This window comes from Passer montanus, unplaced genomic scaffold, assembly GCF_014805655.1.
Source record: "Passer montanus isolate IOZ18808 unplaced genomic scaffold, ASM1480565v1 scaffold2, whole genome shotgun sequence".
In the NCBI taxonomy this organism is placed as follows: domain Eukaryota; kingdom Metazoa; phylum Chordata; class Aves; order Passeriformes; family Passeridae; genus Passer; species Passer montanus.
Window position 1 is genome coordinate 3,535,067 of NW_024366591.1, and position 18,747 is coordinate 3,553,813.

Consider the following 18,747-nt stretch of genomic DNA (forward strand, 5'->3'; position numbering starts at 1 on the left):
GGTTTTGATTGGGATTTTTTTAAGATTCTAAGAAATGGTCTGATTCTACTGGTTACCAGATTGGTTTTTGTGATCTCTTGAAAGAGAAATTTGTATGCAGCTTACAGACACTACAGACAGCCTCAGACACTGAGAGACAGGACTCTGTGGTGACATAAAAACAGACTGAGACTCAGCTGACATTTTATTTTCAAATATGCTTTCAAGATCATAAATTGCTACTATACTAAGGACAAGGATTTTGCTTTCTTCTTTTGCAGATAGTGATTCTGGCTTGTTTGGTACCATGGAAGGAAGATTGTTTCAATGAGCTGGTATTGGTACTTTGCTTTCTGGACCAAAGCAAACTGAATTATTTTTAGACTGGTTTTGATGTGGCTGTGGGCTGCCAGTACACTTCAGGAATTTGTGTTGCATAGTTTTCCCAGCAATATGTAACCCTTGACTCCTAGGAGTGTAATACAATATATATCCTAGATAAAAACATCTCAGTGATAATGCAACCTGCAATCAGAGTGAAAGTTATGGAACAAATGGAAACACTTCCTAGAAAGATGCTACAGCTTGTACTTGCGAAAGCTTTGATGAATTAATGTGTAGTGATATCCTTACTCTTATTAGGTAAGATCTTGAAAATGTGAAATGTATGCAAATAGTTCAAAGTTATGGTTAGTGAGTATTATGAATGGAAGAGTGGCCTAAAAATTAAACACAGGATTATCTGGGAGTAGGAAGTGCTTGGCTCTATACAGTACAGTCAACATGTTGCCAGATCACATTGTGGCACTGAACATGGAGGGTCACAAGTACTTTTATCAGGGCAGTTTATGATTAAAAATGTTGAAAACCACATTAAACAGCTTTTTCCATTGGTAATAAGCTGAGTAGGATTGTTTTGGGATTTGCTTTATCGTTTGTTTTTTATTGTCTCTTTGGTTGTTTGTTTCTTTAAAAAGAAGATGTCATTTTTTTTTTGTCTTGACAGCTGGATTCTAATTTCTAACTTTGAGGAGGATATTGCTTGTGCACTTTCTGCATTTAAAAACATCTCTTCCTAAATCTATCCTGTGTTTGTCTGTTGGTATCTACAGATGAGATTTTAGCTGTCTTTAAAAAAATTATGAGACTGATTAATAGGCACACTAAGAGGGATGCCTATGAAGAGATATGAATATATATTTAATTTAGTATTTTTTTTTTTCCTATTTGCATGGTATCACTTATGGTTCAGGTTTTCAGTTGACATGTGTTTCCAGGCCTTTTTATTGGCATCCAGTTACAAATGAAGAGCTGGAGAATGCATGAAATTTCCCCTTGAGTCCTATTTGGAGTTAGACTGAAGATACATATTTTAATTGCAGAAATGCATTTCTGATGTTAAAACAGGGAACTTTCTGTGGTGGGGCCCTATTAAGGTCCCTTTCTATTATTTTAATTCTTGGTGTAGCTTTATTGTAGATTCATGTTTTGTATAATGAGCATGTTTGTGCATGAGTTAGATATGTCAACTTCTCATTTATTGTGCTTTAAATAGAGGGGAGAACTTGGAGGGGAGTGAGCCAGGACCCCTGCTCTTGAGAATGGGTAGGGCTGTTGTTGTAGCAGAGGATTTGCTGCAGTGTCAAAGTGCAGGAACTGGGTTTAGAGCAGGAGTGAAAAGGTAGTACATGGATCTCAGCCAGAGGCAGGCAACACGGTTTTACATGAGGGATGTGTACAAAGCCTCTTTGCATTGTAAATGTCTGCGTTAAAGGAAAACATAAAAGGAGAAAAACAGAAGAGTAAAGGAATTTATTTCAAATAGCTGGACTGTAGGTCTTGAAGGTCCATAGGGCTATGTCTTCATCATAACTTAGATTTGTGAAGCATTGGTTGGACCTGTATCCACAGCTTTGGCTTGGCCTTTCCCTTGGCTGGTTCCTCACCTGGTGCTGAACAGTCAGCAGTCAGCTGGTGACACTGCTTGCTGCCTGCACTTAGATTTATTTCTGTAGCTGCAATGTTGCTGGAGGGATGCTTACAAATTTAGAGGTGGAAATGTTTATTTGGATTGTCTTTGGCTTTAATGAAGCTCCTTCATCTCCCATAAATGCCAAGATAAGTATGCTGACAGCCAAGACATGCTTGGCATAGTTACTGTAGAGTTAGCTCAATAAGGGTTCTGGAAGACTTCTGGGAGCTTACTGCAGCAGGATCCAAGAAGGGAACAGGGCAAAGAGGGGCTGGAGCCATCAGTCCTGCATGCAGTCATCCCCATCAGGTGCTTGTTGTCCCCTAAGGACAGGTAGCTAGTGGCAGATGTAATTCATGGAAGAAAAGAATTAGTCAAGAAAACCAGCCTGTGCGTGCAAATGGATTCATCTTCCAAGAAATTATTACCAGGAAGAAGTCACTACTGATATCCAAACTGTCTCCATTACTGAGTTTATAAACACTTTTGGTAAATAAGAGGTTAATAACTCTGTTTATAGTAAGAAAAGACCCCTGCCCCAGGATACACACACTTCACTGTACCCAGATAATCCCTGGAGCAAGGAGGTTTAAGGTAATTTGTAGTGCAGCTGTCCTTTCCTGGAACATGAGCAAATTCTCCTGCACATGGTCAGCTGCAAGAACAAATGTCTATAGCAAATGAAAAAACAAGATGTTCAACCGCAGCCTTCTGCACTTCCAAGAGGGGCACGTGAGCCGGGCTGTTCCTCCTGCCGGAATCAAACTCCACAGCACGAAAGGGTTTAGCCTGCGGCTTACTGCCAAGTGGGAGCAACGTGTCAGCGGTGAGGGAGGAATGCTGGTGATGGAAACCCAACTGATTGACATACAGTGGCCATAAAGTCATAGTAAATCCATTGTTTTGCCAGAAGGAAGCAGGATTAGAAGATGTATAATTGTTACAATCCCTGCACTATACAGCATCAAGTGACGGTTGCTCTCCTGGTGCTGGTGTGGCTCATACTTGTGTTAATCCCAATGAAGTCTGTACTTGGGTGAAATCTTCTTATGCTCCATGTGGTTCAAGCCATGGCCATTCCTGTGTTCTAGCCAAGAAATGCCTCTATGGCACTGCAGAATTTAGCTCAGTATTTCCAAGGAGATGCTTTCTCTGTTGTGTTGCTGCAGACACCCTCACACTGCAAGTGGCAAGTTTAAAAATTATAATCTGGGAACTCATTCCCAACAGAACTGTTAACAAAAATGTAGCTAATCAAGAGAAGAAGAATCCAGTTCTCTGGAACAGCTATCTTTTATCTAAAAAGAAGTGAAAGTAAAACCAGATAAGAATGTCACTAATAGCTAGAGGCCAAACTTGCTCCTGATCAAGCTGAGCTGAAGGAAAAGTTGCATTTTTCAGAAACTTGCGTGGCTTGAAGAAGGATGAGGGGTAAATGGTATATGCAGCCACACCTTCAATTCCTTATTGATTGACAGACAAAACAATGGAGATATCCAAGTTTGTTGCATTTTTTGGATGCCTCTTAAGAGATGCAAAACTTCTGTATTTGTATTATATGTTGCCCTAAATATATGGGTTTAGATTGCTGCCTTTTCACTTGCCTTGCTGACTCTCTTTGCACAGGATACAGAGATCTACATAAGCACAAATCTCATTTCTCCCTCCCAAGCAGACATGGTGGAGAGAAACCCTCAAAGAATTTCCTACTAAGTCTCTAAAATAGTTTCAGAGGGGTTTTTTTGCGATGAATGAAAATGTTTGGTGAAATATTGGAGTAGATATATTATGGATATTAACAGAAGTTGATGGTTTTCACAGCAGTGTGCACTGTCTGTGTTGCCATTTGGGGTTTGACCTGATGCTGACTTCTTGCTGCTGCATGTACTGATGTTGTTTTGATGATGTCTTTATATTGTAACACAGTGCCTTTTGTAGTTGAACTGTGGCCTGTTTTCTTTCTGAATGCTGGTGATATTAAAAGGATGGAACACTTCTCTACATGCACTACTGCATGGGATGGGAGAAGGTCTGCCTGATACCTGCCAGAGAACAACAATGGAAAATCCATACTGGTTGATGTCTGGGTTTTTCTTACTCTTGATGCTCAAGAACAGCAAGTGTTCTTTGTTTGTAGGGTGATACAGACTGCATGAGAGGATGCGAAGTGGTTCCCCTATTAGTGTCCATAACAGGGGGGAAAGGAAAATTCTAATTCCTTTCCATTTTACACTTTACTCAGACCTGAGGTACCTGTGAGAAGGGCTTTTGCTACCTAAGGACTGCACCTACGCTGGAGTACTACCTGATGTGGGATTGGGAATGTGCTACTGGAATACAGCCTGCAGCTGCTCAGAGACTGTCTGACAACGGTGATTCAATCTTCTTTTTTGCTAAAAAAGGTGGAGGAGTTTGATAAACCACAGGCTTTAGACTAAAATAGTGATATATTTTATATACAGTGAAACTACTTCATATCTACTTCTTCCTTTTTTATGAAACAGGATTATTTTTAACTAGATTACCAAATCCATAAGGTTAGTGTATGTTTATGGCTACCCTGAGCTGTACTTAGGAGTCCTTTTTATTGAATGTGGCCAATCCTTGCCTTTTACATAAGCAAGCTAGGGCTGTCACAGATCTTGTGAAAAGTGAAAATACTGGGGGTTTGCATAGGATTTTAAGAGTTTGGCAAGTCACTCTTTCAGTTTAGAGTGGAAAAAATTAATTAAGCTTTCTGTTAAGGAAAACTTTAAGTTATTAAACCATTTTGTTCTTGGAAAAATCATTAAAAATGTTTATCCTTGAGTTTCCCTTTTTCTGTCCATACTGTCTGGATCAGCAACACTGAAAGTTCCAATATAATTTCAAAGTAAAATTAGGTATTCCTCCTACTTAGGAAGTTAAAACAAGATATTTTGATGTGAATTAAGTTTCAGCATCTTAACCCAAATCTGTGTTGTCAGATGTAGTTTTTTCCCAAAAGCCTTGACTTTAAAATATCCCTGAGTTCAAATCAGAGATAGACAAGATGAACTTATTTTGAATAAATTTTAACAACAGTTGATTTTTTTTCCTGGCGTGAGAAGCTGACAATATGAGCAGTGCATGACAAGTACCGCATGGGGTCATGTATGTGTTGTTTTGGGTTTTCTGGTGTGGGAATACAAGTCTTGAAGATAGAGCTGTCATTTGATTTAGGATCAAATCTCAGTCATTTGATTTAGGATAGAGCTTGCTTTTGTATTAATTGGTTGTGCTTTGTGTATCTTACTTTTGAAGTTTATTGTTCTGAGTTTTTTTCAATTTGGCATTTGTAAGCTTGGAATAAGGAGCTTCTCTTAATATTCACTTTGAAGGTTGAATTTGGTTGAAACACAGAGCAACTCCTTTGTTTAAATGGGGTTGTGCTGGGTGAATACCAGCATAAATCTGGACATGAGCTTTTGAAGAAGTCACTTGACTTCTCTTCTTTGACCTCTCATTAAAATGGAGCCAGGCTCCACTAAGAAATTCTATCACGACAGTGGCTATTGAGATCCTTGACTAGATGGTGGAAGGGAAGAATCCAGCTTCAAATCAATTATTCTGATAGGCACGAAAGCCCTGAAATGAATGAAACAGCAAAACAAAAAAGCAGAGAAGGGGAACTCGGAAGAGCCATCATGCAACCTTGGGTTTATGCAAGCAGCTCAAGGCACTGAGGTGATGCCGGGAAGGGTTAACTCGGCAGCAGCTGGCCACCAGCGCTCGGTCCTTATCTCACTCTTATCCTCCACTATTAACTGGCCACAATTCCAGGCCGTATCGCTTACTGCCATCTGTTTTTTCATGCGGCGCTGGTGGGAGCGCGGCCAGCGTGGGGGATTAGGGGCAGAGAGGCGGGCACGGCCTAACGCCGCTGCGGCGCGGCCCAGGCCGCAGGCCCCGACAGCTGCGCACAATTAAGCGCAAAGATAAACTGTGAAGGCGCTTTCAAAGCTGCTGCGGAGGAAGGAAATGCATTTCTGCCTGCAGTTGTAATGCAGGGCTTGTGCAGAGAGAGATGAAGCGTGAAGCGAAGGTGGGCAGTGGTGGGGTGGGGTTTTGGGTGGCCTTGAGCTTCCTCTGGGCCTTGGTGGTGATGCGGGCAAAGTCCCTCAGGCAAGCAAACAGCAACAAAAACATGGATATTGGGCATGTTGAATAGCAGGGGAAACCATCTCATGCTGCTGATTAAAATACCCCTTCAATGCCGTAGAAATCACTGGTTTTTCCTATAGAAATCACTGTCTTTTGCCATAGAAATCACTGGTTTTTGCCATCGAAATCACCGATCTGGGCTCACGCTGAAATCCAGGACTGCTTCAATGTGACCAGGGAAGGCGGCACATTTCAGTCCTGATTATCAATGCTTTGAGAAGAAACAGGACTTTTGACAAATATTAATTGACTGCAAAGCTATCTTTCTAAACTTCCCAAGTGTTAGACCATCCTGCAGTAATGCGAGAAAGGAAACATTTTCAGCATGATACCAGGGATTCAAGAACCATTACAGCTCAACAGCTGTACTTTGATTCCAAATTTTACTAAGACCAGATTAATTAAATTATTCCAAAGTACAATATACTGCCAAAATGAGGCTCTCTGGTATTTATTATTTTTGGTAAATTAAATTAAGGGTAATACAGAATTTAATGTTGGAAAATTAATGCTTAACTAATATTTAATGTACTTTCTTAATTTTTAATTAATACACGGTAGTCAATATTATAAGGATTAACATCAATAGAAAAGCAAATCTAATTATTTAGAGCTCAAAAGTTAGAGAAATAACTAGAGGTGCTCTGTACTTGGAAAGCTATTCTTTCCCCTTTTCTATTCCTGATGAACTTGAGTAACAAATGGTGGACAGGGGAAATCACATTGTTATGCCTTTTGACTTTTTCATCATTTCAGGTCAGCTGATGTTTTTTGGACTGATGCAGCACTGATGACGGGAATGTGATCTGTGCTCTAGGTTTGGAGGTAGGAGGGAGTAAGTTTTGGTTGTGGGGTTTATTTTCCTCCGTAAATGCCTAGAGTTTCACTTAGTATTGAGAATAAGATGTACATTAGAAGCAAATTTAAATTGATGTTGCAAGCCAGTAGTATTAATTTTACATGTAACTACCTTCTTGTTCTGTATTTAAGTAATGATAGATCATTACTGCAGACTTATCTGCCTACAGTATTTTAAGCTGAAGGATGTAATAAGTTCCTAGGTCTTCACATAAACTTCCCTTCTTGCTTCTATCCTAGTTCAGGTAATTGCTGAAATAATGTGTTTATTTTTATACTATAGAAGTAGATCATTATTATTATTATTCCTGTGCCCAAATGGGATGTAAAGTAGTTCAGCATTTATATAGAAATGTTCAGGTAGGTTGAGAGTAACTTTTTACATCTCTGTGCATGAATGAAAGCTGATGTTGAACTCTTAGGTCCCTTGAGACCCAAGGTTAATCTGCCAAGAGGAGTCATAATGTAATGGTAATATTTTCCACCTGTTTAAATCAGTTTATTAATTTTAAAACTTTGTACCTTCTTTTCTTGACTATTTATGTAGAAATACTAGTGTGCCCTTCACTTAGTAAAAAGAACATGAAGGAATATGAGCACTATATCCCTTTAGCTCCTGGAATATGCCTCTGTCAGAATTTCTTCCAGCATGATTAAAAGATGTGAAGAGCACAGAAAGTTATGCTATCTACACAAGGGCATGTCTCAGGCTTCTGTTGTACCCAAGGCACAAATTTAAACTCTTTAAACATTTTTTGATATTTACCTATTTGATAATTGCTCCCTTTCTATGCCTCCAGCTATGCGAGGGCTGCATTCCAGAGCTTTATTGTACAGTGGAAACATCAAACTCATGGATGCAAGAAAGGACGTGATTGTGTGATGGTTCATGGTCTGCCTGACAGTAATAAAATTAAAAGTTGTCCCCTCCTTCAGTGTTTCACTGGAACTTTCACTTGAAAGTGGCAGAAAATTTTAAAAACTACTGTGGAAAGAGCCTTTACTTAGTTGACAGTGCTGATGGGCATTGAAAAAATACAGCTGGAGATCCCAGTCCAGGGGGCCAGACTGAGCTGTTGGTGCTCTCTGGGTATGGGAAGAACTAATTAATGCCCACACTGCCAAAACTAATTAACACCCACACTCCTTCCAGGGTGGCAGCATCTCACAGCCTGGGGCTCATGGTACAGTGGAGGAGTGGAAATGATTTGTGAGTGACTGGAGAGTTCAGGGGTAGAAATGATTTGTGAGTGACTGGAGAGTTCAGGGGTGGAAATTATTTGTGAGTGACTGGAGAGTTCCCTGTTCTCAGCACTCTCCTTCACGAGATGTCATTTGGGGTTTTGAAAATGGGGCTGCGGCTCCTGCAGTGACTCTGCCCAGAGTGAGTGATGGCAGCATCCAGGGGAAATCAACAGCAGCATCACATGGTTGCTTTCTTTTATTATTTGTCTGTTCTCCTCAATCTCCCTGGTCCTGTAGCAAGAGAGGAGTAAGTTTCCTTGCAGTGGACTCAAACCATGGAAGGTGCTGTGGTTCTGAAGGCAGTCTGTACTGCCGTAGCTCATACAGGTGGTGAGGGGGGAAAAGGGGAGCTGAAATTATGTTCTTGTATTGCCTTTCCTGAAAGCAGTGGTTGCAGGGAGAACTTTAGTCCTTCCCCACCTCAATATCAGCCTGGTGAGGGATCTGCAGCAGACACTGAGGTGGGCTTGCTGCAGGTCCAGCCACGTGAGGCAGGGAGAAGACATCCATGTTTAACAAGGCATTGAACATTGGCCAGCCTCCCTCAGCTGTGAGGCAAGAGCTGACTTCCACAGGCCATGGACCACGAAACATGATCTCTCCTTGCCCTAGGGAAGGGATCTGGTTACTTTTCCAGAGGATGACATGGACTGATGTTGCACTTGGCTAGATAGATGGGGCTGAGCTGACACCCCCTCACCCCTGCAAATGCTTAATGCCTCTTGACTAAGGGCAGTCACTTCTAAACTGCAGAAGATGTATGGCTGTAGGCTGAAACCAATGGATTTATTTCCAATTTATCCTGTGGGCATGGAGGCACTCCAGATTGTGTTTTCTGGTAGTAGGGAAAAGAAACCTTATTCTATTTTCTCATTCTATTTTTCAAAACACTTTTGCATGATCCTTTAGATATTTAAAGCAACTCTTGAGTTAAAAAATATGTTCAATTTCTTTATAAATATTACTACATTAAGTAGTTAAGGACATCAGAGAGCAACACGCCTAAAATCTCAGTAGTGGAAAAATTAATGTACACTTGTGAAAATTAATGGTAATAATATGGTGTAATGGGATAACTTCACCTTAACTTTGTCTTTTAGAGGGCTTCTCAAATTTTCATAAATTATGCTTAAACAACAGACACAGCAGTTTGAATTCAATATGAAAACTGAAACTGGGTTTCAAACTGAATCTCACTCAGATTTCTTTTTAATCTTCTCCCATAACTGACTTTCCACTTGAGGAAGAAAGTGGATGTTTCTTCATCTGTTTTCATTTTGGTTTGTTTTGTTGGGTTTTTTTTTTGTTTTTTTTTTTTTTTTTTTTAATACTAATACTAACTAAAATGATGAATCCATAAAACTGATGTCAATTCAAGACCTGGAAATTATGAGGCACTATATCCCTTTAGTAAATCACTGCTAAGTTTAGGTCACTTTTTTGTTTAGAAGTTTGTATCTCTGTGTTTTATGGTGTGTTTTGGTTTGGGATTGGTTTTTGCTGTCATGGTGAGCCATGGTTGAGGTGAAATGTTAATTATATTGCATTAGAAGGCAGTTTCTTCAGCAAGGAGTTTGGAGCCAAATGAAAGGGCTTTGAGGAGTTCAGGGACTGTAGAGGGGGGTGATTGGAAGCAGTGTGGAGTCTGCCCTGGATGCCCTGTTTACATGAGTCTGGTGGGGTAGGTGAGTGTAAGGATGGAGCTGATGCCCGTGTCATTCAAGCATCCCATTTTATAGCTTTTTAGGTAGCTAAGTTGCTGTATTAGAAAGAAAAGTAAATCCTTGCTGACATAAAAATAACTCTTAACAGTGAGGCTGAAAGAGAAACTGTTATCCTTTATTCAGTGAGTGTTGACAAGCTCAAGACTTTGAAATGCAAGTTCATCGTCACCCACAGCAGAGAGGAGAGTACAGATTAGACTAATCAAACCTGTTGCCATTTGTTCTGTTGAAAAATGAGCAATTGAAGGTTTTTAATCCAAAAGGGTTCAGGTAAAATCAAAACTCAAAATAAATAAATATTTATGTAAAATAAAAAGGCTGTTAGAATCATTTCAATAGGGCAAAAGGCTTCACCTGTGCATCCCTAGTAAATATTCCTAATCAAATATTTCTCTTCTAATGCCAGCATGACTTTGAATTGTTTTTCGTGGTAGGAATGCATAACATTTGGTGACTTCTCCCATTTTCTCACACGTTTTGCCTTGTGCCATGTGGCTGCAGCATGAACAACCTGTGAGTTTCTGTGACTATCTTGATTATGCAGACTGTGTTCTATACTGCTTGTGAAGACTACCTGTCTTTAATAATACTGGAATTTCTGTGTGGCTTCTGGGAAATTATAACATTTGTTGCTATGGTGGTGGTTTTTACATGAACTGACACTTTGCATGCTCTTGGCTTGATGTGCTGGGATGAAGTGATAAAGTTAAGGCACAGAACAAGGAGTAATGGTTTTAGACTGAAATAGTGGAGACTCAGACTGGACATAAGGAAGTCATTTTTTGATGAAACACTGGAACAGGTTTCCCAGAGAGGCAGTACATGCCTCATCCCTGGAAACATTCAAGGTCAGGAGGGTGGGGCTCTGAGCAACCTGATCTAGTTGAGAATGTCCCTGCTTATCACAGTGGGATTGGGCTAGATGACCTTTAATAGTCCCTTCCACCCAAAATGACTCCATGAGATAGCAGGTCCAGCACACGGATGAGAAGAATTCCCTTCACATGCTTCATCATATCTTCAAACACTTCTATTTCTAGGTGTTAATGAGAGAACAAACAATGGTATGAACCCAGAAACAGTTTCTTGCAGCTGCCATATTTATTAGATCCTTGAAAATCCCCTCGGTACTTGGTTATTACATGCTCCACACAGTGCTACTTCAGGCAGTGCTATGGAACAAAGCATTTCTGAAGGTCTCAGCAAAAAAGAAACCTGTCATGAGGAGCTGATGACTGAGAGGGTGAATTCTTTGCACTGGAGCAATGCTGCACAGTGAACCCTGGTGTATAAGAATGGGGCTGGAAACAATTCATGGCAACCTTCACCCCATGAAGGAAAGATGTGAAACAAGAATAAGTTGCTTTTTTTTCTTTAATTAAAACTTCAGGTGGTAAAACTCTCTTACATTAGACCTTCTGAACAGATCTCAGACAAAGATCATTGTATCAGATTAAGCAGTCCAAGGAGCAGTTAACAGACAACATGGTGAAAATGTTTGGATTTGTGTTTTGTTAAGGTTTTTAACTAAAATGGTGTCCTTTTCAACCAGCTTCTTGGCACAGAGGCAGGGAAGATAAAATACAGACTCAAAAATCATCAAACGTCCTGGTTTTACTGGGCCTGTACTCCATGTGCAGTTAGAAAAATCCTTGGAGGGGAGGACCAGAGGAGAAAGTCCATAAACCAAATCTGGCTATAGGGTGCCCTTCTGGCCCATGGCAATGCAGCTTCACCCAAGGAGTGATGCAGTGTGCCATTAAAATGAGTTTTATGCAACTGCATGTGCTCTCAATGCTACCAAGTGCTCCATAGTTTCTGGATGTATTCTGTGCTTCAGAGAAGTACAGCAGTGCCCTGAGGGGCCAACAAGCCCTCACTGAACATATTTTCCCAGATGGAGAGAAGGATCTTACTGTGGCTCTTGGCAAAAACATTGTCATTTTAACACTGCAAAGGGTTAAAATGTTATCAATTTCAATTTTAGGTAATTTCTCAGTTAAACATGCCAGCAAGTTAATTATAGGCTGTGCAGGACCCCTTTAAAACCTTGATCTTCTTCCCACTGCCAAAGAACTGGGACCAACAGAGACAGTTTCTAAAGTGAGGTTTTCAACATTTCCTGGGTTTGTAGATCTGAACCTGGTTTATAGTGCTTGTAGTGACAAGCCCCTAGAGGCTTTCTTATTATGGAGTTGGCATAATAAATTATTTCTACCTATCTTAATTATTTCTACCTATGATCCAGTTACAAGGATATTATGAAAGAAAACACAAGTAGAAAGCCAGGGTATAGCCTGCAGGAAATTATTAAGGAAACCCTAAATCTAAAGGGAGATTGTGCTTCTCTGCACATTCTTGAAAAGTAGAAACTGTCATAAATTAAAAAAAAAAAGTTAATAAAAAGCCCCAGACAAACCACAATCTAAAAGTATGACTGTAAGATTTAGTGGCCAACAGTTGTTCTTTTAAGAGATGTGTGGAGTTGAAGAATTTGCTTGCCCAGACAAGTAAACTGCTGGGGATCTGCTTGTATTAGATGGTTTGACTCCCTGCCACTAATACCATTATTTATAGTGTGGCACAAGCAAAGTGACTTATTCCAACAGGCACCAAATAGGTGGCTAATATTTTTACACTCTGATGTTTCAGTAGCAAGTAACCAAAGAGGACTCACATTAGTCATGGCCATTTAAAAAAACTAAAATAATGATCCTTCAACTCTTTCCTCTGTTTCGTCACTTATATAAGCAACACATTTTTGTGATTACAGCTATAGTTTTTTTTCCCTTCTAAAGATGTCACATAACTTTCAAAGACCCCAGTGTTCAGCTTAACAGCTGTTCTTGCTTTTTTAAACCAAGGCTTCTTCATTCATAAGTAATGTAAAGGGACTGTGTCTGTATAGCTTCTGACAAAGTATTCCCCTGACCTCTTACTGCATGGAAAGGTGCCACCAGTACTTAGATACACTTTGTTTTATCCTTTTTGAAGAACAGTTTTATATTATTCCTCCATGAAGCACTGGATGTTTCAAAGTCCCAAAAATACCACACACAGCACATGGACAGCAGAAAGACCAGTTCCTGTTGTGCTGAGCACTTGTCCTTGGAGCTGTGCACTCTGCTTTTCTACTGGCAGTGTTTGTGCATTTGCCTTTGACACCTGGATGTGGTGAGGAGGGTAAATGCTGGGCATTAGAGGAATGAGCTGCTTGCAGGTTCAGGCTTCAAGCACTTACAAGAGAGAAAGGAGAGGAAATGGCAAACAAGACAAAAGGATTTTAAAAACACAGGATGGTGTGACACTGCCTTAAACTGGCTTTAATTTATGCCTTAGTTACAGGCAGTAATGATACATGTTGCTCTTTTCATGAGTGAGATAGCAAAAGACCTCATCTCAGGACATTAATATTTAGAAAAAATACTTTTCCATTGGTTATTGCTTTTATTTTTGCCTTTCTGAATTATCTCCAAGAGAAATACAATTTTTAAACAAAGATATTTTTGATTTGAGCAGGATAGGCAGTGTTATAAGGGTATGACAACTTTTTTCACATCTTCATTTTAGTATACAAGTGTTTTAGCAACCTAGAGTTACAAAAATGTTTTGTCCTCTGCCACTGCCTTTGTGAACGTCTCCTGATGTCTTAGACATCATTTAAGCTTTTCAGAAGAAGGATAAGTACCCAGGAATTGATGTTTCTCCCTTCTGAAGTGGCTGTATAATTTTCAGGTCTGCTCTTTCATTGCTTCACAACTCAGGTTCTAAATGGCAGTAAAAGTCTGTACTTTTATCCAAGGGATGGGAGTAGCTTTCTCTCTTATTCTGAATTGTACCTGAACATATTTGCCAAATTTCTGTTGAGCCATGGCAAGGTCACTGCTTCTCAACAACATCTCAAAATTTGCATAGTCCACTTTTTCGGTGGTTTTTTTCCTCCCTTTATTTTTGGGGGGTTTTGTTGGTTTGCTGGTTTGTTTGTGGTTGTTTGGTTTTGTTTTGGAGTTCTGGGTGGGTTTGTTTGGTTTTTTGTTTGTGAAGGTTCATTTGTTTCTATTATTATTTTTAAGATGAGGAATATTACCATGTAAAGATCAAATCCAGCAAAATTACTTTTGCATCTAATGGCTGCAGCTGCATCTGAAGGAAAATGCTCAGCTGGTGTCTTGCTGCAGTTTTTCATTTTCCAGTGGATTTCTGACAACTTAGCCCAGTGAAGGGCCTGTCCTTTCCTCCACAGCTATTGAGTTACATTGACAAAGCATTCTGTATGCAACAGAAAGGTGCAGCAAATTATCATTAGTGACATCAGCTGAATACCAGCTCTGAAAAAAAGGCTTCAGTTATATTTTTATGACTTATTTACAGTGAAGAAGAAATGCAGTTAATCAGGTGTTTTAGTACACCTGTTAAGAAATTTAGTCAGCTGGTGTAAAGACTGCTTACACTGTTATGCAAGGTTTGAGTGTACTAATAACTCATGACACAGTGCTAAAATTACACATTAAATCAAGAAAAATGATCCAAGAATCTGGAGAAAAGGACTAAAAAAAGCCAAAAAACAAATCAGAACCCAACAGACACACCCAATCTGATTTTGTGCCTGCCTTGGGCTTCAGATGGTCTCTTCCTAAAGCTTAGGACATAAGCAGAGTGCAGAGGAGCTTAGGGAAGAGGTGCCTCTCTGGCTTTGCACCATGGAGAAGGATACATTTGTAGTGTCAGAGACTTGGTCACCTCCTTTTTGGCTGAGTGCCTTCAGGAGGACAGGAGACATTATACTCTCCAGGCACTATGGAAATGCTATTGATGAGGGGGTTCAAAGTCTGTTGTTTTGGGGCACTTGAGTAGGGGTTTGTCATGACTGAGCAAATCACTTTTTCCTTCTTGGTCCTGATGTTCCTAACCCAGGCTTCCCTTGATTGCATTATCTGTGGCTTTCTTGGGGAAGGGAAAATGGTTAGAGGGGAACTCAGCAGACAGAAGCTTTAAGCATTCCACAGTTCAGGGCTTTTTTGCTGTTTATGTGGGGTGATGAATGTAACATGAAGAGCAATTGCAGATCTTCCTCTTCCATTCTCTGTGTTTTTAGCTGAGTTTGACTTCTCTAGATGGAATTATATATGTTTCAGCATTTGGATAAAGCCAAATCAATGAGACTCCTGGCCCTAGTTTTTGTGTTGGAAGGGAAGGGCTGTGTGTTGACAGGAATTTATGACAGTGCATTTTCTCCTCAGTGTCTTCTCTGCCATGGATAAACCCTCTGGCAGAGCTGCTGATTGCACATTGCTGTTGAGTGGGCTGCTTTTGTGTGCACAGCAACAGATCTGAGAATGCAGGCCTGACAACTCATTTCTACAACTCAGCCTTTGGGCAACAGATAAAATTCTGTGTGACTGTTGGAATATATAGTTGTATTTGTTTCATTTTTGTTATAGCAGTTTGTAAGCCTCTGGGAGGGTTTTGCAATAGCTTTTTTTTGCCTTTTTTTTTTTTTTTTTTTAGGGTGGGAGCGGGGGTTTAGGCATTTCAGTTATGGTAGGACTGAATTTCATGCTCCTCTAGTATCAGACATTACTACCTAAAATAGTTCCACCCCACTGTGGGCCGAGCTGGTTTCGCTTGTGCCGCAGTGGACAGCAGCTTGCTGGGAGAAGGGCAGTGCAGGGGCGCACCCAAGCTGCTGGGGAAAATCCACTCACACAGCCGTCTGAAAATCCACTCACACAACTTTCATCTGAAAGTTAGGGATTGCAGGTGAAATTCAGGGATTACTCACCAGAAAGATCAGTTGATAACATTTAATAGCACCTCTGGCAGGGTCTGTGACAGAGAAAGCCCCATGCTTTTGTTTAACCTTTCCCGATGAGGTATTTCTAGCCAGAGCAGGCTCTGATAAGATTTGGAGTTTTCTTTCAGGTTTTTCCTTAAATACTTCACAATCATCATAGAATGGCTTGTGTTGGGAAGGGCTTTAAAGCTCACCTTGTTCCAACCCCTTGCCATGTGCAGGGACACCTTTCACCAGGTCAGGTTGCTCAGTGCCCCATCCAACTTGGCCTTGAACACTGCTAGTCTTTTGTCACCTGAGAGGTGTTTCTTCCCTTTGATCACCTTGGTGGCCTCCACTGGACATGCCCCAGCAGATCCCTGTCCCTCCTGTGCTGGGGACTCCAGAGCTGGATGCAGCACTGCAGGGAACAGAGGCCCAGAAGGAGTAGAGGGGCAGAATCTCTTCCCTTGCTCTGCTGGCCACACTGCTCTGGATGCAGCCCAGGACATGTTTGGCTTTCTGGGCTGTTAGCATACATTGCCAGAGGTTCAAACACATGTGCTGACAAAACTTGGTGCAGCAGGATGTCCCCAGAGCTTTACTGCTGTGGGCATTGTTGTAGGGGAAGGTGTCCTGCACATGGTAAATGCTAAGCAGGGGGGGCTGTACCTGCTGTCCTTGCAGGACAGAGCTGCTCCATTCCTCTAGGCTGTCATCTAAAAAATATGGATCATTTCAGCACTGGGTCCAAACTGACCATGGTGAAGAGAGCAAGTTGGAGATATGTTGCTTTACTTTCCATGAGCAGGGAAGGAAGCACAGCATCCTCCTGTGCAAACCTTGCTGGATGAACTGAGTTAGAAATGAGACGTGAATGTGGATGTGGGTACAGCCTGGTAGTTTTGGCATGCATGTATGTCAAAGACATTTGGAGACATTTGGACAATGCGACTCTGGCTTTTAGTGTGACTCAAAATTTTACTGCTTTCTTTTCCCTTTCCAGAGTATTCTGTGTGTTGTCAGATATGAATGTGAGAAAGCAGGATGAGGTCTGTGGGGAAGGTGGGGAGCAGAGAGAGAAAATAAATGTGAAGTTAGAGACATTTCAGAGCTAAGCAGCACCCAGAATATTGTATTTAAACCCTGAGAAAATAACTGATGAGAAAAAAAGATACTGGTTTTATTCATCTTAAAGGGGACTAAAACATCTGAGTATTTTTAATGCAGTTTAAAAAAAATGCTGAGAATGTGGAACTGCCACAAAATGAGCTCCTTAACCCACTGATAATGGCACAGCATTTCCACTATATTCAGTGGAAGGTAGATGAAGGTAGAGGTTTTGCACATGGTGGAAGTTACCCAGGCTCAGAGCAGTGTGTGGCAAGCAGCTAAAGAGAATCCATCTGTTTCTACTGATTTCAGGATAACCACTCACCCAGTGTTGCACATGAAGCATCATCCCTCTCTGGGCAGATAGGTCCTCCTCTTCAGTGGGTATTTTTCCTCTAAAACAGACCCAGCCACAGCTGGAAAGCATGAAGACTGGAAAGGATGATGAGTGCTGCCCTAAAGCTGATGCATTCCAGGTGCATTTCAGGAGTACAAGCTGGAGCTGGGATAGCACCCAGGCTTCTGCTGAGCGTGGCCAAGAGTGTGCAGAGAGCTCCTGGCAGTGGCAGCCAGTGCTGGAGAGCACCCATGGAGTGCACATGGAAAGATATGTCCATTAAAAGAAAAAGGAATGTAGTTATAAATCTACACTGTGAAGAAATTATTGTAGAAATATTGTATCTGATTTAATTGTATGTACTTGGATTAAAATGTATAAAAAATTTTTAAATCTCAATAGTTGAGAGTCAAACTGCAAATATGAATGAATATCCTCATTACTGTAGACAGCTACATTTAAAAAAGTTCCAGGTATTAATTTGCTACAAATTTTTGCTGCACAAATGCATAAAAGGGTTTAATTTATTCTTAAATGGAGCTTACCTAATTTTCAATCTAATACATATGATTTTCGCTTCTCTAGTCTCTATCAAAGATCAAGGCACCATTTCTGTAGGTGCCAGAGAGGTTGCTAAGAGGAGTATTATTGCAGGGGCCTTACAATGCCAGGGTGATGATTGCAAATGAAAGACAGCTTGTTCTTTCCTCTCCCCCACCAAAACCCCAGCCAAGACAATATTCTATGCATAGGTAACTTAAGAGGCATAAACAAATTGCCTGTGCTTGTGCCATTTAGCTGCTGTGAAATGGAGGGGAAGAATAACTTATTTAAATCCAAATATGCCTTTGGAGTTGGCTTCAAGTCCCTGCTGCACGGTGGAGTATCAGGGGTTTCACATGGACTCTCCATTTGGCAGTAGCTGTACTGTGGTTTCCTGCTTTTGTTCAGTGAACCTGCCTCTTGCCTTTGGGAGTCTTGCATGAGTTTTTAGTTTAGCACAAGGGCTGTGAATGGCTCTTAAAGGAGTTGGGTTTGGGGTACTTAGCTAAACTCAAGTAGAATTGAAATAAGCATTTCAGTGCCAGAGTTGCTCTCTGAAACACCGTGTGCCTGGCACTGAGAACACCAGCTGTGACACTGCTTCTAACTCTTCACACTGCCCTTTTAACATATCACTTTTTCTGTACCAGTCTTTGAGGATGGAAAAACAAAGCCTTGTTGTGAAGGTGACTGCACAACCACAGAGAGCAGTGGTTTCAGCATGCTCCTGGCTGGCTCAACGAAGGGAGAAAACCTTCAAGTAATGTCTGCTGCTGTGGTTGGTGACATTATCAAATTTCCCAGTGCAAATACCTTTGAGAGGAGCAAGCCTTCAGTTTTTCTTCTTAGGATCATTTAATGAGTCATTATTTACTTTTGTCACATAGCAATACAGGACTTGATTTCTGGGAAAAAAACTGTAGCTCTGCCAAGGTTGTTGCTGAACAGAAGCAGCATATTTACCATAACAAAGTTTAAGCTCATCACATGGGGAAGTTTCCAGATATAACTTTCATTGTGG

General features: G+C 40.8%; 1 long non-coding RNA gene across 3 annotated transcripts in view; it reads left to right on the forward strand.

Moving 5' to 3' along the window:
• Positions 1-515: 515 nt before the first annotated feature.
• LOC120501184 overlaps positions 516-18,747 on the forward strand; it is a 45,450-nt gene continuing 27,218 nt past the window's right edge. For 2 of the 3 annotated variants that reach the window (XR_005627235.1, XR_005627237.1), the window contains exons 1-2: positions 5,838-6,014; positions 6,890-6,958. This is a non-coding gene — a long non-coding RNA (uncharacterized LOC120501184). Of the gene's footprint in view, positions 622-4,193; positions 4,324-5,837; positions 6,015-6,889; positions 6,959-18,747 lie in introns of those variants that run through there. The other variant, XR_005627236.1, reaches the window with a different exon arrangement.